The sequence below is a fragment of the Leucopleurus acutus genome (genome assembly GCF_964270905.1).
Source record: "Leucopleurus acutus genome assembly, chromosome: 1".
NCBI lineage: Eukaryota > Metazoa > Chordata > Mammalia > Artiodactyla > Delphinidae > Leucopleurus > Leucopleurus acutus.
The window spans coordinates 112,879,013-112,902,695 of record NC_139142.1 but is presented as its reverse complement, the minus strand read 5'-3'; positions in this window follow the sequence as shown (position 1 = coordinate 112,902,695).

The window sequence follows — 23,683 nt, the reverse complement described above, 5'->3', positions numbered from 1 at the left end:
ACACGGAATGTAAACTTGGCTACACAGGAACTGAATTACAAAACAGAACAGGGTCTCAAATGTAGAAAACCAACTTATGCTTGCTTAAGGGGAAAGGTGAGTTGGGGTGCTGCATGAAACCAGAGATTGAAATTAGCACAGATACCGTTCTATAAGCCAAATATGCAATAGACAAGAGCTACTCCTTGCTGAACGAAGTGGACTCAACACCCCATATTAAACGCCTAAGAATATACCTGACTAGAAATAATCTTAAAACCTACGGATTTATATGTCTCCGAAAGAGAATCAAGCGTGTGTACGGCGGCATAAACGCAGCAGTGATAGGATTGGGGAGGTTCGGTGAGCAAATGCAGACCCTTTGAAGTCATATTGCATGGTACCCATTCCATGGGTCTCAACTCTCCAGGTTTAAGGGATTCTTCCTTCAGCTAAAACATGCATGTGGAACCCAGAGTATGATCCACCGTGTGATCGGGAAACGTGTTAAAATGTGTCTCAGTTTTCGTCCCCTGGTACTCGGGTGCAACATTCAAGACGCTTTACTAACACTCTCCACACTTGGAGAGTCAGTGCCTTTAACCTCCTGTTTGGCCCAGTTTGCAATTTCTGCGGAAAATGTACAGGAATTAGGGAGAACCAATGATAAACTAGCTGGAGGTGTCTGGACGGGCAAATTTAACTCTCATTTCCCACCAGGAAGAGGAATTAACCAAAGGCTCAGCGTGCCGTGCCGGATCCACACTAGGGCCTGAAGCAATCCTGCGGTGTTGCGGCCAGCTCACAAAAAAGCGAGTTGAAGAAAGGAGCTCAGGGGCACTGTAATTCACAAACGTGCAGAGTTATAAATGACAGCTATCGTCCAAAAATATATTGAAGTAAGGCTGCCAAGTGGACTTGAAAGTGGTGCAGAATTGCCCGAAACCGATTTCAGGAGGTACACTGGAATTGCATGTAAAGCATAGGAAAAGAGGCAGAACATCCACAACGATGCACTTGGCCAAAAAGGGCGTATGCATTTTTTCCTGAATATATTCAGGAAAAAACGCATACGCCCTTTTTGGCCTACCAAGAAAGCTTGCAAAGGAAATCTGCACTACAATGAAGTCTCACTGCCCCCCCCGGTCAAAAGGGCCATCTGAAAAAAGTGTAAAATCCAGAAAGGCAGGACAGACCATGGAGAACTGGGAGCCTTGTTATGCTGATGGGCGGGATGTAAATTGCAAACAGCCACTCTGGAGAAGTGTATGGTGTTTCCTGAAACATCTAAAAAACAAAGCAACAGAGCCTAGGGCACTTCCACTTATGGTCCTATAGCTTAGGGAAATTAAAATCAAAAAGACACAGCCACCCCAAAGTTTGGGAAGGCTCTGTTTACAAGAACCTCGTTTACGGTACAAGTTCAATATCACAGAAAGCGAAAAATGGATAAAGAATTTGTGGTACTTACGTACAATGCAATATCACTCAGCAATGAAATCTATGTCATCAGGCCCGTAGCAGCATAATGAGTGGATTCACGTACGATGATTCTAAGTGAAATAAGTCACACAGAAAAAGAAACATCATAAGATATCACCAATACACGGAATGTAAACTTGGCTACACAGGAACTGAATTACAAAACAGAACAGGGTCTCAAATGTAGAAAACCTACTTATGCTTGCTTAAGGGGAAAGGTGAGTTGGGGTGCTGCATGAAACCAGAGATTGAAATTAGCACAGATACCGTTCCATAAGCCAAATATGCAATAGACAAGAGCTACTCCTTGCTGAACGAAGTGGACTCAACACCCCATATTAAACGCCTAAGAATAAACCTGACTAGAAATAATCTTAAAACCTACGGATTTATATGTCTCCAAAAGAGAATCGAGCGTGTGTACAGCGGCATAAACGCAGCAGTGATAGGATTGGTGAGGTTCAGTGAGCAAATGCAGACCCTTTGAAGTCATATTGCATGGTACCCATTCCATGGGTCTCAACTCTCCAGGTTTAAGGGATTCTTCCTTCAGCTAAAACACGCATGTGGAACCCAGAGTATGATCCACCGTGTGATCGGGAAACGTGTTCAAATGTGTCTCAGTTTTCGTCCCGTGGAACTCGGGTGCAACATTCCAGATGCTTTACTAACACTCTCCCCACTTGGAGAGTCAGTGCCTTTAACCTCCTGTTTGGCCCAGTTTGCAATTTCTGTGGAAAATGAACAGGAATAGGGAGAACGAAAGAGAGACTAGCTGGAGGTGTCTGGACGGGCAAATTTAACTCTCATTTCCCACCAGGAAGAGGAATTAACCAAAGGCTCAGCGTGCCGTGCCGGAACTACACTAGGGCCTGAAGCAATCCTGTGGTGTTTCGGCCAGCTCACAAGAAAGCGAGTTGAAGAAAGGAGCTCAGGGGCACTGTAATTCACAAACCTGCAGAGTTATAAATGACAGCGATCGTCCAAAAATATATTGAAGTAAGGCTGCCAAGAGGACTTGAAAGCGGGGCAGAATTGCAGGAAATCGATTTCAGGAGGTACACTGGAATTGCATGTAAAGCATAGAAAAGAGGCAGAACGTCCACAATGATGCACTTGGCCAAAAAGGGCGTATGCGTTTTTTCCTGAATATATTCAGGAAAAAACGCATACGCCCTTTTTGGCCAACCAAGCAAGCTTGCAAAGGATATCTGCACTACAATGAAGTCTCACTGCCCCCCGGTCAAAAGGGCCATCTGAAAAAAGTGTAAAATCCAGAAAGGCAGGACAGGCCATGGAGAACTGGGAGCCTTGTTATGCTGATGGGCGTGATGTAAATTGCCAACAGCCACTCTGGAGAAGTGTATGGTATTTCCAGAAACATCTAAAAAACAAAGCAACAGAGCCTAGGGCACTTCCACTTATGGTCCAATAGCTTAGGGAAATTAAAATCAAAAAGACACAGTCACCCCAAAGTTTGGGATGGCTCTGTTTACAAGAACCTCGTTTACGGTACAAGTTCAATATCACAGAAAGGGAAAAATGGATAAAGAAGTTGTGGTACTTACGTACAATGCAATATCACTCAGCAATGAAATCTTGTCATCAGGCCCGTAGCAGCATAATGAGTGGATTCAGGTATGATGATTCTAAGTGAAATAAGTCACACAGAAAAAGAAACACCATAAGATATCACTACTACACGGAAGGTAAACTTGGCTACACAAGAACTGAATTACAAAACAGAACAGGGTCTCAAATGTAGAAAACCAACTTATGCTTGCTTAAGGGGAAAGGTGAGTTGGGGTGCTGCATGAAACCAGAGATTGAAATTAGCACAGATACCGTTCCATAAGCCAAATATGTAATAGACAAGAGCTACTCCTTGCTCAACGAAGTGGACTCAACACCCCATATTAAACGCTTAAGAATACACCTGACTAGAAATAATCTTAAAAACTACGGATTTATATGTCTCCGAAAGAGAATCAAGCGTGTGTACAGCGGCATAAACGCAGCAGTGATAGGATTGGTGAGGTTCGGTGAGCAAATGCAGACCCTTTGAAGTCATATTGCATGGTACCCATTCCATGGGTCTCAACTCTCCAAGTTTAAGGGATTCTTCCTTCAGCTAAAACATGCATGTGGAACCCAGAGTATGATCCACCGTGTGATCAGGAAACGTGTTCAAATGTGTCTCAGTTTTCGTCCCCTGGTACTCCGGTGCAACACTCCAGACGCTTTACTAACACTCTCTCCACTTGGAGAGTCAGTGCCTTTAACCTCCTATATGGCCCAGTTTGCAATTTCTGCGGAAAATGTACAGGAATAGTTAGAACCAATGAGAAACTAGCTGGAGGTGTCTGGACGGGCAAATTTAACTCTCATTTCCCACCAGAAAGAGGAATTAACCAAAGGCTCAGCATGGCGTGCCGGCACCACACTAGGGCCTGAAGCAATCCTACGGTGTTGCGGCCAGCTCACAAGAAAGCGAGTTGAAGAAAGGAGCTCAGGGGCACTGTAATTCACAAACCTGCAGAGTTATAAATGACAGCTATCGTCCAAAAATATATTGAAGTAAGGCTGCCAAGAGGACTAGAAAGCAGGGCAGAATTGCAGGAAACCGATTTCAGGAGGTAGACAGGAATTGCATGTAAAGCATAGGAAAAGAGGCAGAACGTCCACAATGATGCACTTGGCCAAAAAGGGCGTATGCGTTTTTTCCTGAATATATTCAGGAAAAAACGCATACGCCCTTTTTGGCCAACCAAGCAAGCTTGCAAAGGAAATCTGCACTACAATGAAGTCTCACTGCCCCCCGGTCAAAAGGGCCATCTGAAAAATGTGTAAAATCCAGAAAGGCAGGACAGGCCATGGAGAACTGGGAGCCTTGTTATGCTGGTGGGCGTGATGTAAATTGCCAACAGCCACTCTGGAGAAGTGTATGGTGTTTCCTGAAACATCTAAAAAACAAAGCAACAGAGCCTAGGGCACTTCCACTTATGGTCCTATAGCTTAGGGAAATTAAAATAAAAAAGACACAGCCACCCCAAAGTTTGGGACGGCTCTGTTTACAAGAACCTCGTTTACGGTACAAGTTCAATATCACAGAAAGCAAAAAATGGATAAAGAAGTTGTGGTACTTATGTACAATGCAATATCACTCAGCAATGAAATCTATGTCATCAGGCCCGTAGCAGCATAATGAGTGGATGCAGGTATGATGAGTCTAAGTGAAATAAGTCACACAGAAAAAGAAACATCATAAGATATCACTACTACACGGAATGTAAACTTGGCTACACAGGAACTGAATTACAAAACAGAACAGGGTCTCAAATGTAGAAAACCAACTTATGCTTGCTTAAGGGGAAAGGTGAGTTGGGGTGCTGCATGAAACCAGAGATTGAAATTAGCACAGATACCGTTCCATAAGCCAAATATGCAATAGACAAGAGCTACAACTTGCTCAACGAAGTGGACTCAACACCCCATATTAAACGCCTAAGAATATACCTGACTAGAAATAATCTTAAAACCTACGGATTTATATGTCTCCGAAAGAGAATCAAGCGTGTGTACAGTGGCATAAACGCAGCAGTGATAGGATTGGTGAGGTTCGGTGAGCAAATGCAGACCCTTTGAAGTCATATTGCATGGTACCCATTCCATGGGTCTCAACTCTCCACGTTTAAGGGATTCTTCCTTCAGCTAAAACATGCATGTGGAACACAGAGTATGATCCACCGTGTGATCAGGAAACGTTTTCAAATGTGTCTCAGTTTTCGTCCCCTGGTGCTCGGGTGCAACACTCCAGACGCTTTACTAACACTCTCCCCACTTGGAGAGTCAGTGCCTTTAACCTCCTGTTTGGCCCAGTTTGCAATTTCTGTGGAAAATGAACAGGAATAGGGAGAACCAAAGAGAGACTAGCTGGAGGTGTCTGGACGGGCAAATTTAACTCTCATTTCCCACCAGGAAGAGGAATTAACCAAAGGCTCAGCGTGCCGTGCCGGAACCACACTAGGGCCTGAAGCAATCCTGCGGTGTTGCGGCTAGATCACAAAAAAGTGAGTTGAAGAAAGGAGCTCAGGGGCACTGTAATTCACAAACCTGTAGAGTTATAAATGACAGCTATCGTCCAAAAATATATTGAAGTAAGGCTGCCAAGAGGACTTGAAAGCGGGGCAGAATTTCAGGAAACCGATTTCAGGAGGTAGACGGGAATTGCATGTAAAGCATAGGAAAAGAGGCAGAACGTCCACAATGATGCACTTGGCCAAAAAGGGCGTATGCGTTTTTTCCTGAATATATTCAGGAAAAAACGCATACGCTCTTTTTGGCCAACCAAGCAAGCTTGCAAAGGAAATCTGCACTACAATGAAGTCTCACTGCCCCCCGGTCAAAAGGGCCAACTGAAAAAAGTGTAAAATCCAGAAAGGCAGGACAGGCCATGGAGAACTGGGAGCCTTGTTATGCTGGTGGGCAGGATGTAAATTGCCAACAGCCACTCTGGAGAAGTGTATGGTGTTTCCTGAATAATCTAAAAAACAAAGCAACAGAGCCTAGGGCACTTCCACTTATGGTCCTATAGCTTAGGGAAATTAAAATCAAAAAGACACAGCCACCCCAAAGTTTGGGACGGCTCTGTTTACAAGAACCTCGTTTACGGTACAAGTTCAATATCACAGAAAGCGAAAAATGGATAAAGAAGTTGTGGTACTTACGTACAATGCAATATCACTCAGCAATGAAATCTATGTCATCAGGCCCGTAGCAGCATAATGAGGGGATGCAGGTACGATGATTCTAAGTGAAATAAGTCACACAGAAAAAGAAACATCATAAGATATCACTACTACACGGAATGTAAACTTGGCTACACAGGAACTGAATTACAAAACAGAACAGGGTCTCAAATGTAGAAAACCAACTTATGCTTGCTTAAGGGGAAAGGTGAGTTGGGGTGCTGCATGAAACCAGAGATTGAAATTAGCACAGATACCTTTCCATAAGCCAAATATGTAATAGACAAGAGCTACTCCTTGCTCAACGAAGTGGACTCAACACCCCATATTAAACGCCTAAGAATACACCTGACTAGTAAGAATCTTAAAACCTGTGGATTTATATGTCTCCGAAAGAGAATCAAGCGTGTGTACGGCGGCATAAACGCAGCAGTGATAGGATTGGTGAGGTTCGGTGAGCAAATGCAGACCCTTTGAAGTCATATTGCATGGTACCCATTCCATGGGTCTCAACTCTCCAAGTTTAAGGGATTCTTCCTTCAGCTAAAACATGCATGTGGAACCCAGAGTATGATCCACCATGTGATCAGGAAACGTGTTCAAATGTGTCTCAGTTTTCATCCCCTGGTACTCCGGTGCAACACTCCAGACGCTTTACTAACACTCTCTCCACTTGGAGAGTCAGTGCCTTTAACCTCCTGTATGGCCCAGTTTGCAATTTCTGCGGATAATGTACTGGAATAGGGAGAACCAATGATAAACTAGCTGGAGGAGTCTGGACGGGCAAATTTAACTCTCATTTCCCACCAGGAAGAGGAATTAACCAAAGGCTCAGCGTGCCGTGCCGGATCCACACTAGGGCGTGAAGCAATCCTGCGGTGTTGCGGCCAGCTCACAAGAAAGCGAGTTGAAGAAACGAGCTCAGGGGCAGTGTAATTCACAAACCTGCAGAGTTATAAATGACAGCTATCGTCCAAAAATATATTGAAGTAAGGCTGCCAAGAGGACTTGAAAGCGGGGCAGAATTGCAGGAAACCGATTTCAGGAGGTAGACGGGAATTGCATGTAAAGCATAGGAAAAGAGGCAGAACGTCCACAATGATGCACTTGGGCAAAAAGGGCGTATGCGTTTTTTCCTGAATATATTCAGGAAAAAACGCATACGCCCTTTTTGGCCAACCAAGAAAGCTTGCAAAGGAAATCTGCACTACAATGAAGTCTCACTGCCGCCCAGTCAAAAGGGCCATCTGAAAAATGTGTAAAATCCAGAAAGGCAGGACAGGCCATGGAGAACTGGGAGCCTTGTTATGCTGATGGGCGGGATGTAAATTGCCAACAGCCACTCTGGAGAAGTGTATGGTGTTTCCTGAAACATCTAAAAAACAAAGCAACAGAGCCTAGGGCACTTCCACTTATGGTCCTATAGCTTAGGGAAATTAAAATCAAAAAGACACAGCCACCCCAAAGTTTGGGACGGCTCTGTTTACAAGAACTTCGTTTACGGTACAAGTTCAATATCACAGAAAGCAAAAAATGGATAAGGAAGTTGTGGGAATTACGTACAATGCAATATCACTCAGCAATGAAATCTATGTCATCAGGCCCGTAGCAGCATAATTAGTGGATTCAGGTGGGATGATTCTAAGTGAAATCAGTCACACAGAAAAAGAAACATCATAAGGTATCAATACTACACGGAATGTAAACTTGGCTACACAGGAACTGAATTACAAAACAGAACAGGGTCTCAAATGTAGAAAACCAACTTATGCTTGCTTAAGGGGAAAGGTGAGTTGGGGTGCGGCATAAAACCAGAGATTGAAATTAGCACAGATACCGTTCCATAAGCCAAATATGTAATAGACAAGAGCTACTCCTTGCTCAACGAAGTGGACTCAACACCCCATATTAAACGCCTAACAATATACCTGACTAGTAAGAATCTTAAAACCTATGGATTTATATGTCTCCGAAAGAGAATCAAGCGTGTGTACAGTGGCATAAACGCAGCAGTGATAGGATTGGTGAAGTTCGGTGAGCAAATGCAGACTCTTTGAAGTCATATTGCATGGTACCCATTCCATGGGTCTCAACTCTCCAGGTTTAAGGGATTCTTCCTTCAGCTAAAACATGCATGTGGAACCCAGAGAATGATCCACCATGTGATCGGGAAACGTGTTCAAATGTGTCTCAGTTTTCGTTCCGTGGTACTCGGGTGCAACATTCCAGACGCTTTACTAACACTCTCCCCACTTGGAGAGTCAGTGCCTTTAACCTCCTGTTTGGCCCAGTTTGCAATTTCTGCGTAAGATGAACAGGAAGAGGGAGAACCAATGAGAGACTAGCGGGAGCTGTGAGGACGGGCAAATTTAACTCTCATTTCCCACCAGGAAGAGGAATTAACCAAAGGCTCAGCATGCGATGCCGGAACCAAACTACGGCCTGAAGCAATCCTGCAGTGTTGCGGCAAGCTCACAAGAAAGCGAGTTGAAGAAAGGAGCTCAGGGGCTCTGTAATTCACAATCCTGCAGAGTTATAAATGACAGCTATCGTCCAAAAATATATTGAAGTAAGGCTGCCAAGAGGACTTGAAAGCGGGGCAGAATTGCAGGAAACCGATTTCAGGAGGTAGACGGGAATTGCATGTAAAGCATAGGAAAAGAGGCAGAACATCCACAATGATGCACTTGGCCAAAAAGGGCGTATGCGTTTTTTCCTGAATATATTCAGGAAAAAACGCATACGCCCTTTTTGGCCAACCAAGAAAGCTTGCAAAGGAAATCTGCACTACAATGAAGTCTCACTGCCCCCCGGTCAAAAGGGCCATCTGAAAAAAGTGTAAAATCCAGAAAGGCAGGACAGGCCATGGAGAACTGGGAGCCTTGTTATGCTGGTGGGCGGGATGTAAATTGCCAACAGCCACTCTGGAGAAGTGTATGGTGTTTCCTGAAACATCTAAAAAACAAGCAACAGAGCCTAGGGCACTTCCACTTATGGTCCTATAGCTTAGGGAAATTAAAATCAAAAAGACACAGCCACCCCAAAGTTTGGGACGGCTCTGTTTACAAGAATCTTGTTTACGGTACAAGTTCAATATCACAAAACCGAAAAATGGATAAAGAAGTTGTGGTACTTACGTACAATGCAATATCACTCAGCAATGAAATCTTGTCATCAGGCCCGTCGCAGCATAATGAGTGGATTCAGGTACGATGATTCTAAGTGAAATAAGTCACACAGAAAAAGAAACATCATAAGATATCACTACTACACGGAATATAAACTTGGCTACACAGGAACTGAATTACAAAACAGAACAGGTTCTCAAATGTAGAACACCAACTTATGCTTGCTTAAGGGGAAAGGTGAGTTGGGGTGCTGCATGAAACCAGAGATTGAAATTAGCACAGATACCGTTCCATAAGCCAAATATGCAATAGACAAGAGCTACTCCTTGCTGAACGAAGTGGACTCAACACCCCATATTAAACGCCTAAGAATATACCTGACTAGAAATAATCTTAAAACCTACGGATTTATATGTCTCCGAAAGAGAATCAAGCGTGTGTACGGTGGCATAAACGCAGCAGTGATAGGATTGGTGAGGTTCGGTGAGCAAATGCAGACCCTTTGAAGTCATATTGCATGGTACCCATTCCATGGGTCTCAACTCTCCAGGTTTAAGGGATTCTTCCTTCAGCTGAAACATGCATGTGGATCACAGAGTATGATCCACCGTGTGATCAGGAAACGTGTTCAAATGTGTCTCAGTTTTCGTCCCCTGGTACTCGGGTGCAACATTCAAGACGCTTTACTAACACTCTCCCCACTTGGAGAGTCAGTGCCTTTAAACTCCTGTTTGGCCCAGTTTGCAATTTCTGCGGAAAATGTACAGGAATAGGGAGAACCAATGAGAGACTAGCTGGAGGTGTGTGGACGGGCAAATTTAACTCTCATTTCCCACCAGGAAGAGGAATTAACCAAAGGCTCAGCGTGCCATGCCGGAACCACACTAGGGCCTGAAGCAATCCTGCGGTGTTGCGGCCAGCTCACAAGAAAGCGAGTTGAAGAAAGGAGCTCAGGGGCACTGTAATTCACAATCCTGCAGAGTTATAAATGACAGCTATCTTCCAAAAATATATTGAAGGAAGGCTGCCAAGAGGACCTGAAAGCGGGGCAGAATTGCAGGAAACCGATTTCAGGAGGTAGACTGGAATTGCATGTAAAGCATAGGAAAAGAGGCAGAACGTCCACAATGATGCACTTGGCCAAAAAGGGCATATGCGTTTTTTCCTGAATATATACAGGAAAAAACGCATACGCCCGTTTTGGCCAACCAAGCAAGTTTGCAAAGGAAATCTGCACTACAATGAAGTCTCACTGCCCCCCCGGTCAAAAGGGCTATCTGAAAAAAGTGTAAACTCCAGAAAGGCAGGACAGGCCATGGAGAACTGGGAACCTTGTTATGCTGATGGGCAGGATGTAAATTGCCAACAGCCACTCTGGAGAAGTGTATTGTGTTTCCTGAAACATCTAAAAAACAAAGCAACAGAGCCTAGGGCACTTCCACTTATGGTCCTATAGCTTAGGGAAATTAAAATCAAAAAGACACAGCCACCCCAAAGTTTGGGCCGGCTTTGTTTACAAGAACCTCGTTTACGGTACAAGTTCAATATCACAGAAAGCGAAAAATGGATAAGGAAGTTGTGGGAATTACGTACAATGCAATATCACTCAGCAATGAAATCTATGTCATCAGGCCCGTAGCAGCATAATGAGTGGATTCAGGTAGGATGATTCAAAGTGAAATCAGTCACACAGAAAAAGAGACATCATAAGGTATCACTACTACACGGAATGTAAACTTGGCTACACAGGAACTGAATTACAAAACAGAACAGGGTCTCAAATGTAGAAAACCAACTTATGCTTGCTTAAGGGGAAAGGTGAGTTGGGGTGCGGCATAAAACCAGAGATTGAAATTAGCACAGATACCGTTCCATAAGCCAAATATGTAATTACAAGAGCTACTCCTTGCTCAACGAAGTGGACTCAACACCCCATATTAAACGCCTAACAATATACCTGACTAGTAAGAATCTTAAAACCTATGGATTTATATGTCTCCGAAAGAGAATCAAGCATGTGTACAGTGGCATAAACGCAGCAGTGATAGGATTGGTGAAGTTCGGTGAGCAAATGCAGACTCTTTGAAGTCATATTGCATGGTACCCATTCCATGGGTCTCAACTCTCCAGGTTTAAGGGATTCTTCCTTCAGCTAAAACATGCATGTGGAACCCAGAGAATGATCCACCATGTGATCGGGAAACGTGTTCAAATGTGTCTCAGTTTTCATTCCGTGGTACTCGGGTGCAACATTCCAGACGCTTTACTAACACTCTCCCCACTTGGAGAGTCAGAGCCTTTAACCTCCTGTTTGGCCCAGTTTGCAATTTCTGCATAAGATGAACAGGAAGAGGGAGAACCAATGAGAGACTAGCTGGAGCTGTGAGGACGGGCAAATTTAACTCTCATTTCCCACCAGGAAGAGGAATTAACCAAAGGCTCAGCATGCGATGCCGGAACCAAACTACGGCCTGAAGCAATCCTGCAGTGTTGCGGCCAGCTCACAAGAAAGCGAGTTGAAGAAAGGAGCTCAGGGGCTCTGTAATTCACAATCCTGCAGAGTTATAAATGACAGCTATCGTCCAAAAATATATTGAAGGAAGGCTGCCAAGAGGACTTGAAAGCGGGGCAGAATTGCAGGAAACCGATTTCAGGAGGTAGACTGGAATTGCATGTAAATCATAGGAAAAGAGGCAGAACGTCCACAATGATGCACTTGGCCAAAAAGGGCATATGCGTTTTTTCCTGAATATATACAGGAAAAAACGCATACGCCCGTTTTGGCCAACCAAGCAAGCTTGCAAAGGAAATCTGCACTACAATGAAGTCTCACTACCCCCCGGTCAAAAGGGCTATCTGAAAAAAGTGTAAAATCCAGAAAGGCAGGACAGGCAATGGAGAACTGGGAACCTTGTTATGATCATGGGCGGCATGTAAATTGCCAGCAGCCACTCTGGAGAAGTGTATGGTGTTTCCTGAAACATCCAAAAAACAAAGCAACAGAGCCTAGGGCACTTCCACTTATGGTCCTATAGCTTAGGGAAATTAAAATCCAAAAGACACAGCCACCCCAAAGTTTGGGCCGGCTCTGTCTACAAGAACCTCGTTTACGGTACAAGTTCAATATCACAGAAAGCGAAAAATGGATAAAGAAGTTGTGGTACTTACGTACAATGCAATATCACTCAGCAATGAAATCTATGTCATCAGGTCCGTAGCAGCATAATGAGTGGATTCAGGTACGATGATTCTAAGTGAAATAAGTCACACAGAAAAAGAAACATCATAAGATATCACTACTACATGGAATGTAAACTTGGCTACACAGGAACTGAATTACAAAACAGAACAGGGTGTCAAATGTAGAAAACCAACTTATACTTGCTTAAGGGGAAAGGTGAGTTGGGGTGCTGCATAAAACCAGAGATTGAAATTAGCACAGATACCGTTCCATAAGCCAAATATGTAATAGACAAGAGCTACTCCTTGCTCAACGAAGTGGACTCAACACCCCATATTAAACGCCTAACAATATACCTGACTAGTAAGAATCTTAAAACCTATGGATTTATATGTCTCCGGAAGAGAATGAAGCGTGTGTACAGTGGCATAAACGCAGCAGTGATAGGATTGGTGAGTTTTGGTTAACAAATGCAGACCCTTTGAAGTCATATTGCATGGTACCCATTCCATGGGTCTCAACTCTCCATGTTTAAGGGATTCTTCCTTCAGCTAAAACATGCATGTGCAACCAAGAGTATGATCCACCGTGTGATCGGGAAACGTGTTCAAATGTGTCTCAGTTTTCGTCCCCTGGTACTCGGGTGCAACATTCCAGACGCTTTACTAACACTCTCCCCACTTGGAGAGTCAGTGCCTTTAACCTCCTGTTTGGCCCAGTTTGCAATTTCTTCGGAAGATGAACAGGAATAAGGAGAAGCAATGGGAGACTATCTGTAGGTGTCTGGACGGGCAAATTTAACTCTCATTTCCCACCAGGAAGATAAATGAACCAAAGGCTCTGCGTGCCATGCTGGAACTAGATTAGGGCCTGAGGAGATCCTGCGGTGTTGCGGCCAGCTCACAAGAAAGCGAGTTGAAGAAAGGAGCTCAGGGGCACTGTAATTCAGAAACCTGCGGAGTTATAAATGACAGCTATCATCCAAAATTATACTGAAGTAAGGCTGCGATGAGGACTTGAATGCCGGGCAGAATTGCTGGAAACTGATTTCAGAACATACACGGGAGTAGCTCTTAAAGCATAGGAAAAGAGACAGAACTTGGAAAATTATGCACTTGGCAAAAAAGGGCATATGTGTTTTATTCAGAGCTCTCATAACTGAGGGGAGGAGATTCCCAGCAGGCTCCAACTGCCACCTGAGGGCTCACATTGCCAAGGCAACGTGAGCATGCCAGGCAGGAGTTACCTCACAGCAGAGGTCCCACCTCACAGAAGGGTGAGAAACCCAGCCAACATCAGACTCTCACCAGAGGGCCCACATCACCAAGGGGATGGGAACCAGGCAGGAGTGTCTTCACATCAGTGGGGCCACATCATCAAAAGCTGAGGTACTCAGCACATGTGTCCTCAAACCAGAGGATCCACATCACCAAGGACCTCGGAGTGAGGCAGGCAGGAGTAACCTCACAACACTGGGCACATAGAATAAAAAAGTGAGGAATCCAGCAGTTGGAACCTCCCAGCAGGCGGCCCAGAGCACCGAGGCTATGGGATCCAGGCCACAGTGAACTCACAGAAGAGGGCCCATGTCATGAAACTGAGCAAACCAGCCATTGGGACCTCAGAGCAGGAGGCCCACATCCCCATGGGGATGGAATTCTGGTAGGAGTGTCCTCGCACCACTGAGAACGTATCAGAAAATTTTGGGCGACCAGCAGTTAGGGCCTGACGCCAGAGGACCCTCATCACCAAGGGAAGGAGGCTCCCAGCAGGCTCCAACTGCCACCAGAGGGCTGACGTCGCCAAGGCGATGTGTGCCAACCAGGCACGAATGACCTCACAGCAGAGGGCCCACCTCAGAGAAGTGTGACGAACCCAGTCAGGATCAGACTCGCACCAGAGGGCCCACATCACCAAATGGATTGGAACCAGGCAGGAGTGTCCTCACATGAGTAGGGCCACATCATCTAAAGGTGAGGAACCCAGAACATGTGGCTTCAAACCATAGGACACCCATCACCAAGGGGCTGGGAGTGAGGCAGGCAGGAGGAGCCTCATAACAGAGGGCCCAAAAATAAGAAAGGTGAGGAATCCAGCAGTTGGAACCTCCCAGCAGGCGGCCCAGAGCACAGAGGCTAGAGGAACCAGGCCAGAGTGAACTAACACCAGACAGCCCACATCATGAAACTGTGAGCAACCCAGACATTGGGACCTCAGAGCAGAAGGCCCACATCCCCATGGTGATGGGAACATGACAGGAGTGTCCTGGCATCACTGGGCTCACATCAGAAAACGTGGGGTGCTCAGAAGTTAGGGCCTGACGCTAGAGGGCACTCATCACCGAGAGGAGGAGGCTCCCAGCAGGCTCCAGCTGCCACCAGAGGGCCAACGTCGCCAAGGCGATGTGTGCCAGTCTGGCAGGAGTGACCTCACAGCAGAGGGCCCACCTCACAGAAGGGTGAGGAACACAGCCAGGATCAGACTCTCACCAGAGGGCCCACATCACCAAGGGGATGGGAACCAGGCAGGAGTGTCCCCACACCAGTGGGACAACATCATCGAAAGGTGAGGATCCCAGCACATGTGTCCTCAAACCAGAGGAACCACATCACCAAGGGGTTCGGAATGAGGCTGGCAGGACTGGCCTCACAACACAGGGTCCATAGAATATAAAAGTTGAGGAATCCAGCAGTTGGAACCTCCCAGCAAGTGGCCCAGAGCACCGAGGCTATGGGATCCAGGCCGCAGTGAACTCACAGCAGAGGGCCCACATCATGAACCTGTGAGCAGCCCAGCTGTTGGGACCTCAGAACAGAAGGCCCACATCCCCATTGGGATGGGAACCTGGCAGGAGTGGCTTTGCACCACTTAGCACATATCAGAAAAAGTTAGGAGCCCAGCAGTTAGGGCCTGATGCCAGGGGGCCCTCATAACTGAGGGGAGGAGACTCCCAGCAGGTTCCAACTGCCAACAGAGGGCCCACATCTACAAGGTGGCATGCGCCAGCCAGGCAGTAGTGACCTCACAGCAGAGGGCCTATCTCACAGAAGGGTGAGGAACCGAGGCAGGATGAGACTCTCACCAGAGGGCCCACAACACCAAGGGGATGGGAACCAGTCAGGACTGTCCTCCCACCAGTGGGGCCACATCATCGAAAGGTGAGGAACCCAGCACATGTGGCCTCATATCAGAGGACATACATCACAAAGGGGATGGGAGTGAGGCAGGTAGGAGTAGCCTAAAAACAGAGGGCCCAAAGAATAAAAAAAGTGAGGAATCCAGCATTTGGAACCTCCCAGCAGGCGGCCGAGAGCACAGAAGCTATGGGATGCAGGCAGGAGTTAACTAACACCAGAGAGCCCACATCATGAAACTGTGAGCAACCCAGGCATTGGGACCTCAGAGCAGAAAGCCCACATCCCCATGGGGATGGGAACCTGACAGGAGTGTCCTGGCATCACTGGGCTCACATCAGAAAACGTGGGGAGCCCAGCAGTTAGAGCCTGATGCTAGAGGGCCATCATCACCGAGGGCAGGAGGCTCCCAGCAGGTTCCATGTGCCAACAGAGGGCCCACGTCGCCAAGGTGATGTGTGCAAGTCAGGCAGGATTGACCTCACAGCAGAGGGCCTACCTCACAGAAGAGTGAGGAACCCAGCCAGGATAAGACTGTCACCAGAAGGCCCACATCACCAAGGAGATGGGAACCAGGCAGGAGTGTCCTCACACCAGTGGGGCCACATCATTGAAAGTTGCCTAACCCAGCACATGTGGCCTCAAACCAGAAGACCCACATCACGAAGGGGTTGCGAGTGAGGCAGGCAGGAGGAGCATCACAACACAGGACCCATAGAATACAAAAGTTGAGGAATCGAGCAGTTGGAACCTCCCAGCAGGCAGCCAAGACCACAGAGGCTATGGGATCCAGGCCACAGTGAACTAACACCAGAGAGCCCACATCATGAAATTGTGATCAACCCAGCCGTTGGAACCTCAGAGCAGAAGGCCCACATCCCCATGGGGATGGGAACCTAAGAGGAGTGCTTGAGCAACACTGGGCTCACTAAGAAAAGTTGGGGAGCCCAGCAGTTAGGGCCTGACGTCAGAGGGCCCTCATCACAGAGCTGAGGAGGCTCCCAGCAGGGTCCAATTGCCACCAGAGGGCTCATGTCAACAAGGCGAGGTGAGCAACCCAGGCAAGAGTTACCTGATAGTAGAGGGCCCACCTCACAGATGGGTGAGGAACCCAGCCAGGATCAGACTCTCACCAGAGGGCCCACATCACAAAGGGGATGGGACCCAGTCAGGATTATCCTCACACCAGTGGGGCCTCATCATCTTAAGGTGAGGAACCCAGCACATGTGTCCTCAAACCAGAGGGCCCACATCACCAAGGGCCTTGGAGTGAGGCAGGCAGGAGTAGCCTCACAACACAGGGCACATAATATAAAAAACGTGAGAATTCCAGCATTTAGACCTTCCAGCAGGCGGCCCAGAACACCGAGGCTATGGGATCCAGGCCACAGTGAACTCACAGCAGAGGGCCCACATCACAAAACTGTGAGCAACCCAGGAGTTGAGACCTCAGCGCAGAAGGCCCACATCCCCATGGGAATGGGAACCTGGCTGGAGTGTCCTCGCACCACTGGGCGCACATCAGAAAATGTGGGGAGCCCACCATTTAGGGCCTGACGCCAGAGGGCCGTCATCACCGAGAGGAGGAGGTGCCCTGCACGCTCCAACTGCCACCAGAGGGCTCACGTCTCCAAGGTGACGTGTGCCAGCCAGGCAGGAGTGACCTCACAGAAGAGGGCCTACCTCACAGAACGTTGAGGAACCCAGCCAGGATTAGACTCTCACCAGAGGGCCCACCTCACCAAGGGGATGGGAACCAGGCAGGAGTGTCCTCACACGAGTGGGGTCACATCATCGAAAGGTGAGGAACGCAGCACATGTGGCCTCAAGCCATAGGACAGTCATCACCAAGGGGCTGGCAGTGAGGCAGGCAGGAGGAGCCTCACAACAGAGGGCACATAGAATAAAAAAGTTGAGGAATCCAGCAGTTGGAACCTCCCAGCAGGCGGCTCAGAGCACCGATGATAAGGGATCCTTGCCGGAGTGAACTCACAGCAGAGGGCCCACATCATGGTACTGTGAGCAAGCCAGCCGTTTTGACCTCAGAGCAGAAGGCCCATATCGCCATGGGGATGGGAACCTGGCAAGAGTCTCCTCACTCACTTGGCGCACATCAGAAAATGTGGGGAGCCCAGCAGTTATGGCCTAAGGCAAGAGGGCCCTCATCACCGAGGGGAGGAGGATCCCAGCACACTCCAACTGCCACCAGAGGGCCCACGTCGCCAAGGTGACGTGTGCCAGACAGGCATGATTGACCTCACAGCAGAGGGCCCACCTCACAGAAGGGTGAGGAACCCAGCCAGGATCAGACTCTCAACAGAGGGCCCACATCACCAAGGGGATGTGAACCAGGCAGGAGTCTCCTAAGACCATTGGTCCCACATCATCGAAAGGTGAGGAACCCAGCACATGTGGCCTCAAACCAGACGACACACATCACGAAGGGGATGGGAGTGAGGCAGGCAGGAGGATCCTCACAACAGAGGGCCCAAAAAATTAAAAAAGTGAGGAATCCAGCAGTTGGAACCTCCCAGCAGGCGGCCAAGAGCACAGAGGCTATGGGATCCAGGCTTCTGTGAACACCAGAGAGCCCACATCATGAAAATGTGAACAACCCAGCCGTTGGGACCTCAGAGCAGAAGGCCCACAACCCCATGGAGATGGGATCCTAAGAGGAGTGCCAAAGCATCACCGGGCTCCCTAAGAAAAGTTGGTGAGTCCAGCAGTTAGGGCCTGACGCAAGAGGGTCCTCATCACCGGGGGGAGGAGATTCCCAGCACGCTCCAACTGCCACCACACGGCTGACTTCACCAAGGCAATGTGTGCCAGCCATGCAGGAGTGACCTATCAGCAGAGGGTCTCCCTCACAGGTGGGTGAGGAACAAAGCCAGGAACAGACTCTCACCAGGGGGTCCACATAACCACGTGGATGAGAACCAAGCAGGAGTGTCCTCACACTAGTGGGGCCACATCATCGAAAGGTGAGGAACCCAGCAAAGGTGGCCACAAACCAGAGGACCCACATCACCAAGGGGTTGAGAGTGAGGTAGGTGTCTGGACGGGTATATTTAACACTCATTTCCCACCAGGAAGAGAAATTAACCAAAGGCTCAGCGTGCCCTGCCAGAAGCAGATTAGGGCCTGAAGCAGTCTTGCGGGTTTGTGGCCAGCTCACAAGAAAGCGAGTTGAAGAAAGGAGCTCAGGGGCCCTGTAATTCACAAACCTGGAGAGTTATAAATAACAGATAACGTCCAAAAATATATTGAAGTAAGGCTGCGAAGAGGACTTGAAAGCGGGGCAGAATTTCAGGAAACCGATTTCAGGAGGTAGACTGGAATTGCATTTAAAGCATAGGAAAAGAGGCGGAACATCGACAATGATGCACTTGGCAACAAAGGGCGTATGAGTTTGTTCCTGAATATATTCAGGAAAAAACACATATGCCCTTTTTGGCAAACCAAGCAAGCTTGCAATGGAAATCCGAACTACTATGAAGTGTCACTTCCCCCCGGTCTAAAGGGCCATCTGAGAAAAGTGTAAAATCCAGAAAGGCAAGACAGGCCATGGGGAAAAAGGAGCCTTGTTATGCTGATGGGCGGGATGTAAATTGCCAACAGCCACTCTGGAGAAGTGTATGGTGTTTCCTGATACATCTGAAAAACAAAGCAACAGAGTCTAGGGCATTTCCACTTATGGTCCTATAGCTTAGGGAAATTAAAATCAAAAAGACACAGCCACCCCAAAATTTACAACGGCTCTGTTTACAGGAACCTCTTCTACAGTACGAGTTAAATATCCCAGAGAACAAATAATTGATAAAGAAGTTGCGGTACTTACGTACAACAGAATACCACTCAGCAATGAAATCTGTGTCACCCGGCCTGTACCAGCATAATGAGTGGATTGAGGCATGATGATTCTAAGTGAAATAAGTCACACAGAAAAAGAAACATCATAAGGTATCACTAATGCACGGAATGTAAACTTGGCTACACATGAACTGAATTACAAAACAGAACAGGGTCTCAAGATTAGAAAACCAACTTATGCTTGCTTAAAGGGAAAGGTGAGTTAAGGGGGTGCTGCATAAAACCAGAGATTGAAATTAGCACAGATACCGTTCCATAAGCCAAATATGTAATAGACAAGACCTACCCCCTGCTCAACGAAATGGACTCAACAATGAGGTATCACCTCACACCTGTTAGAATGGGCATCATCTGAAAATCTACAAACAACAAATGCTGGAAAGGGTGTGGAGAAAAGGAACCCTCTTCCACTATTGTTGGGAATATAAGTTGATACAGTCACTATGGAGAACAATATGGAGTTTCTTAAGAAACTAATAATAGAATTACCATATGATACAGCGATCCCAGGACTGGACATATACCCAGACAAAACCATAAATCAAAAAGAGACATTCACCGCAATGTTCATTGCATCACTATTTACAATATCGAGGTAATGGAAGCAACCTAAATGCCCACAGACAGACGAATGCATAAAGATGTGGTACATATATAAAATGGAATATTACTAAGCCATGAAAGGAATGAAATTGGGTCATTTGTAGAGACGTCGATGGATCTAGAGACTGTCATACAGAGTGAAGTAAGTCAGAAAGAGAAAAACAAATCTTGTATATTCATGCATATATGTGGAACCTAGAAAAACTGTACAGATTAACCGTTTTGCAAGGCATAAATAGAGCAACAGATGTAGACAACAATCGTATGGACAACAAGGGGGGAAAGCTCTTGGAGGGGTGGTGGTGGGAGGAGTTGAGAGATTGGGATTGGCATGTAAACATTTATATGTATAAAATAGATAACCAATGAGAACCTGCTGTATAAAAATATAAAATAAAATTCAAAATTAAAAAGAAATAAAATTTAAAAAATAAAACAGAAAAAACAATTATTCCCTTCACATACATTTATATGAATAAATTATTTCCATGCTTATATCTGTAAATACAAAAAAGAGGAATAAAATCTACCTTGAACCAAAAACAAAAAAGAGAAAAAAAAAAACAGAACCCACCAGTTACTCAGAGGAAAACCGTATCAGGGCACTTGCTCCAGTTGTAAACAATTCTGAAGTTGGTCAGTGGTGGGGAATCGTCTCCCATTCAGCCAGCAGCCCCCACACAACAAGCGTCCTCATTGCAAAGCTGGGGCACCGTGCCGAGGCATCTGTGAGTAAACGTGAGCTGAGCCCCAGGCCAGTTGCTGCTGAACTGTTCCCGCCCTTCCCAGGTAAAACACCTGAATATATACAAGGACTTGAAAGCCTAGAGGAAGGGCCATGGAGCCACACGAGTGACAGCATGCCAGCTGACTTGGTGCCTGCAGGCCAGCCAGGATGGTCCTGGCCCTGGGTGCTCTTCTGGAAGATTTCCATTTCCCTGCCTGAGATACCCGTCCTGTCCCTGCCCCCACTGCTTTTTTCCTTCCTCACCTCTGCCCAGGGAGAAATTCCAGCAGCAGGTATGGGTGACACATCCTCTTCTTTAGCAGGTGGCAGCCTGGCAACTGCTGCAGAAAGTCCAGCAGAGCCCCACTCACACTGGGCCACCCACAAAGCCGTGGCCTCTCACTCCCTCCCACCAGCCCAGCCCCGAGACTGCTGACAGGGCAGAGAAAATGGCGTCAGGCACAGCTGCAGGGGCTTTTGCTGCCTGGAGTGGTATTTATATTGATCTCAACCCAGGCACACCTGGGGAGGGCTGGCCGGCATGGTAAGGCTGCCCAGGTCAGCCAATCATCACCCCTCAGGGGCTCACAGTTGCAGAAAATGGAACTTGCTGAACCGGCCAGGTCCAAGGAACAGGTGTGGGCTCCTGAGAGTCAGGATAGACAAGGGGCTGCAGCTTTGGCTTGTTTTCTAATCATTTTATCTGGCCCATGAGTGGGAGACAACTTCAAGAAAACCCTCTCCTAATGAGAGGAACCCAGGAGTCAGGGAGAGGAGGGGTGGGTGGTGGTTGGAGACAGAGGCCTGGTGCCCTGGGTGCAGTGGAAGTCTCTGGAAGACCAGGTGGAGGGAGGCCACACAGAGTGATGCCCAGGGTCACAGACCTGTCGGAGCTGCTGTTTGTTAGTTCAAGTCCTGCTCTGAGGTGCTCTGTGTCAGCTCTGAGCGACAGGTGAGCTGGGGGTGCTCTTCAATGAGGGCTATGTGCACGGTTCCTGTGTGCCCAGCCCTGCCACGGTACCTGCAAGGGTAGCTCTGTATCCTGGGAGGGGCCTGACCATGAGAGCCCCGTGGGCTGGGTTGGGGGTGGGGTACCTGCCCAGGAGAGCTCCATATCCTGGGATTGGCCTGACCACGAGAGCCCCATGGGCTGCTGGGGACCTGGTAAAGGATGTCAGGACAGTCAGTGAAGCCACCGAGGATATACCTCCAGTTGCTCCTGATCCCTACACCCTGCTGGTCATTCTACCAACCACCAGGACATGGTATTCTGTATTAGTCTTCAATGATGCCTTCTTTTGTATTCCATTAGTCCCAGAGTCACAAGAAATTTTGGCTTGTGAGTGGCAGGACTCAACATACAACTAAAACAATACTTCCGGGCCGTCTTGCCCCAAGGGTTCAAAAATTCCCACACCATCTTTGGGGAAAGCTTAGCTAAAGACCGAAAAGTTCTACCTCTGGAAAAGGAAACCCTCCTTCAATATGCAGACGACATTCTGATCGCCAGCCCTACTAAGGAGGCCTCTGAACTACCAAGCCAATAAAGGATAGAAGTTGTCCAAGAAAAAGCTCAAATATCACAGACTGCAGTGACCTGCCTGGGCTTCATTCTCACACAAGGTCAGAGAAGCCCATCCCAGGAAAGGGAAGAAACCATTTGCAGCCTTACCCCTTTCTAAAACTAGAAGACAGCTTAGGGGTTCCTGGGGAGGCCAGGGTTTGCTGCTTCTGGATCCCTAACTACAGTCTACTAGCTGGGCCTCTATATGAAACACTGAAAGGAAAAGATGATGATCCTTTTGAACAGAATCCAGAAGTGGCCTTTCAAGAATGGAAAGAGCAGTCAATTCAGACCCTTGCCCTGGAACTCCCTAATTGAGCTAAACCCTTTGACCTTTCCATTCCCGGTGAAAGGTGAATCGCCATTGGAGAATTAGTGCAAAAACTGGGACCACTTGAAATGGAACAACGCAAGAATGCCATCCAGGTAGGATAAACTACAGTCACCAAGGGGCTTGGCCCACTGCCACATCTGGCCAAGATACTGGCGGTATCTAAAAACCTGGAAATCAGCAGCCCAAAAGGCCACCTCCCTCCTAAGGGAAAAGGACCCCACGTGGTGATCCTAATCACCAACCATGTCCTGAAGTTGCAGGGTTCGCTCCGTGGGCACACCGACCTCGAGTGAGGAGGCCCTCCAACTCCAACATCCAGAGAGATAACCGGGGGCAACAGGGCACCATGACGACTCGTGTGAACATCACTTGACCTGGAGTTTCTCTCATAAAACAACAATAGTGTGTCCCGAAGGAGTAGACTACTGCTTGCAGGACTTCCTGCACCCGGAGGGGAGCTAATAATCTTGGCGGGGGAACCGTATATCACACTGTCACCATAGAAAAGCCTACAGACACCGTGATGATGGTGGCCAATAAGACCGGCTGGACTCCTGTTTACTTCAAAAGGCTGTTGACTCAGTGGCCATCATGGTCCTTGATCACCACTGACCCTGGACTGTCTGGGAGTTGAGCGGGCAGGGCTCTGACACCTGGTGCTGTTTTTACGTTAATTCAGGGGCCTAATTGAAGAAAGAGCAGACTACTGGTCAGAGCATCTAGGCTGGCAGAAACGGTCAGCCTAAGGTGGCCGAACAAATGTGGGGTGGGGTGAAACCGGCCCCCACAGCGTCTCTGCACATCTCTTTCCTGGACCCTTAAAGGTCATTAGAATCTATAACACTTCCAATGCTGGTGCTCAGGCGGACGAGCAGGGAGGCAGGGGTCCTGGGGCCAATCAACGTCACCTGGAGGCTGCTGGGGAGAAGTTCT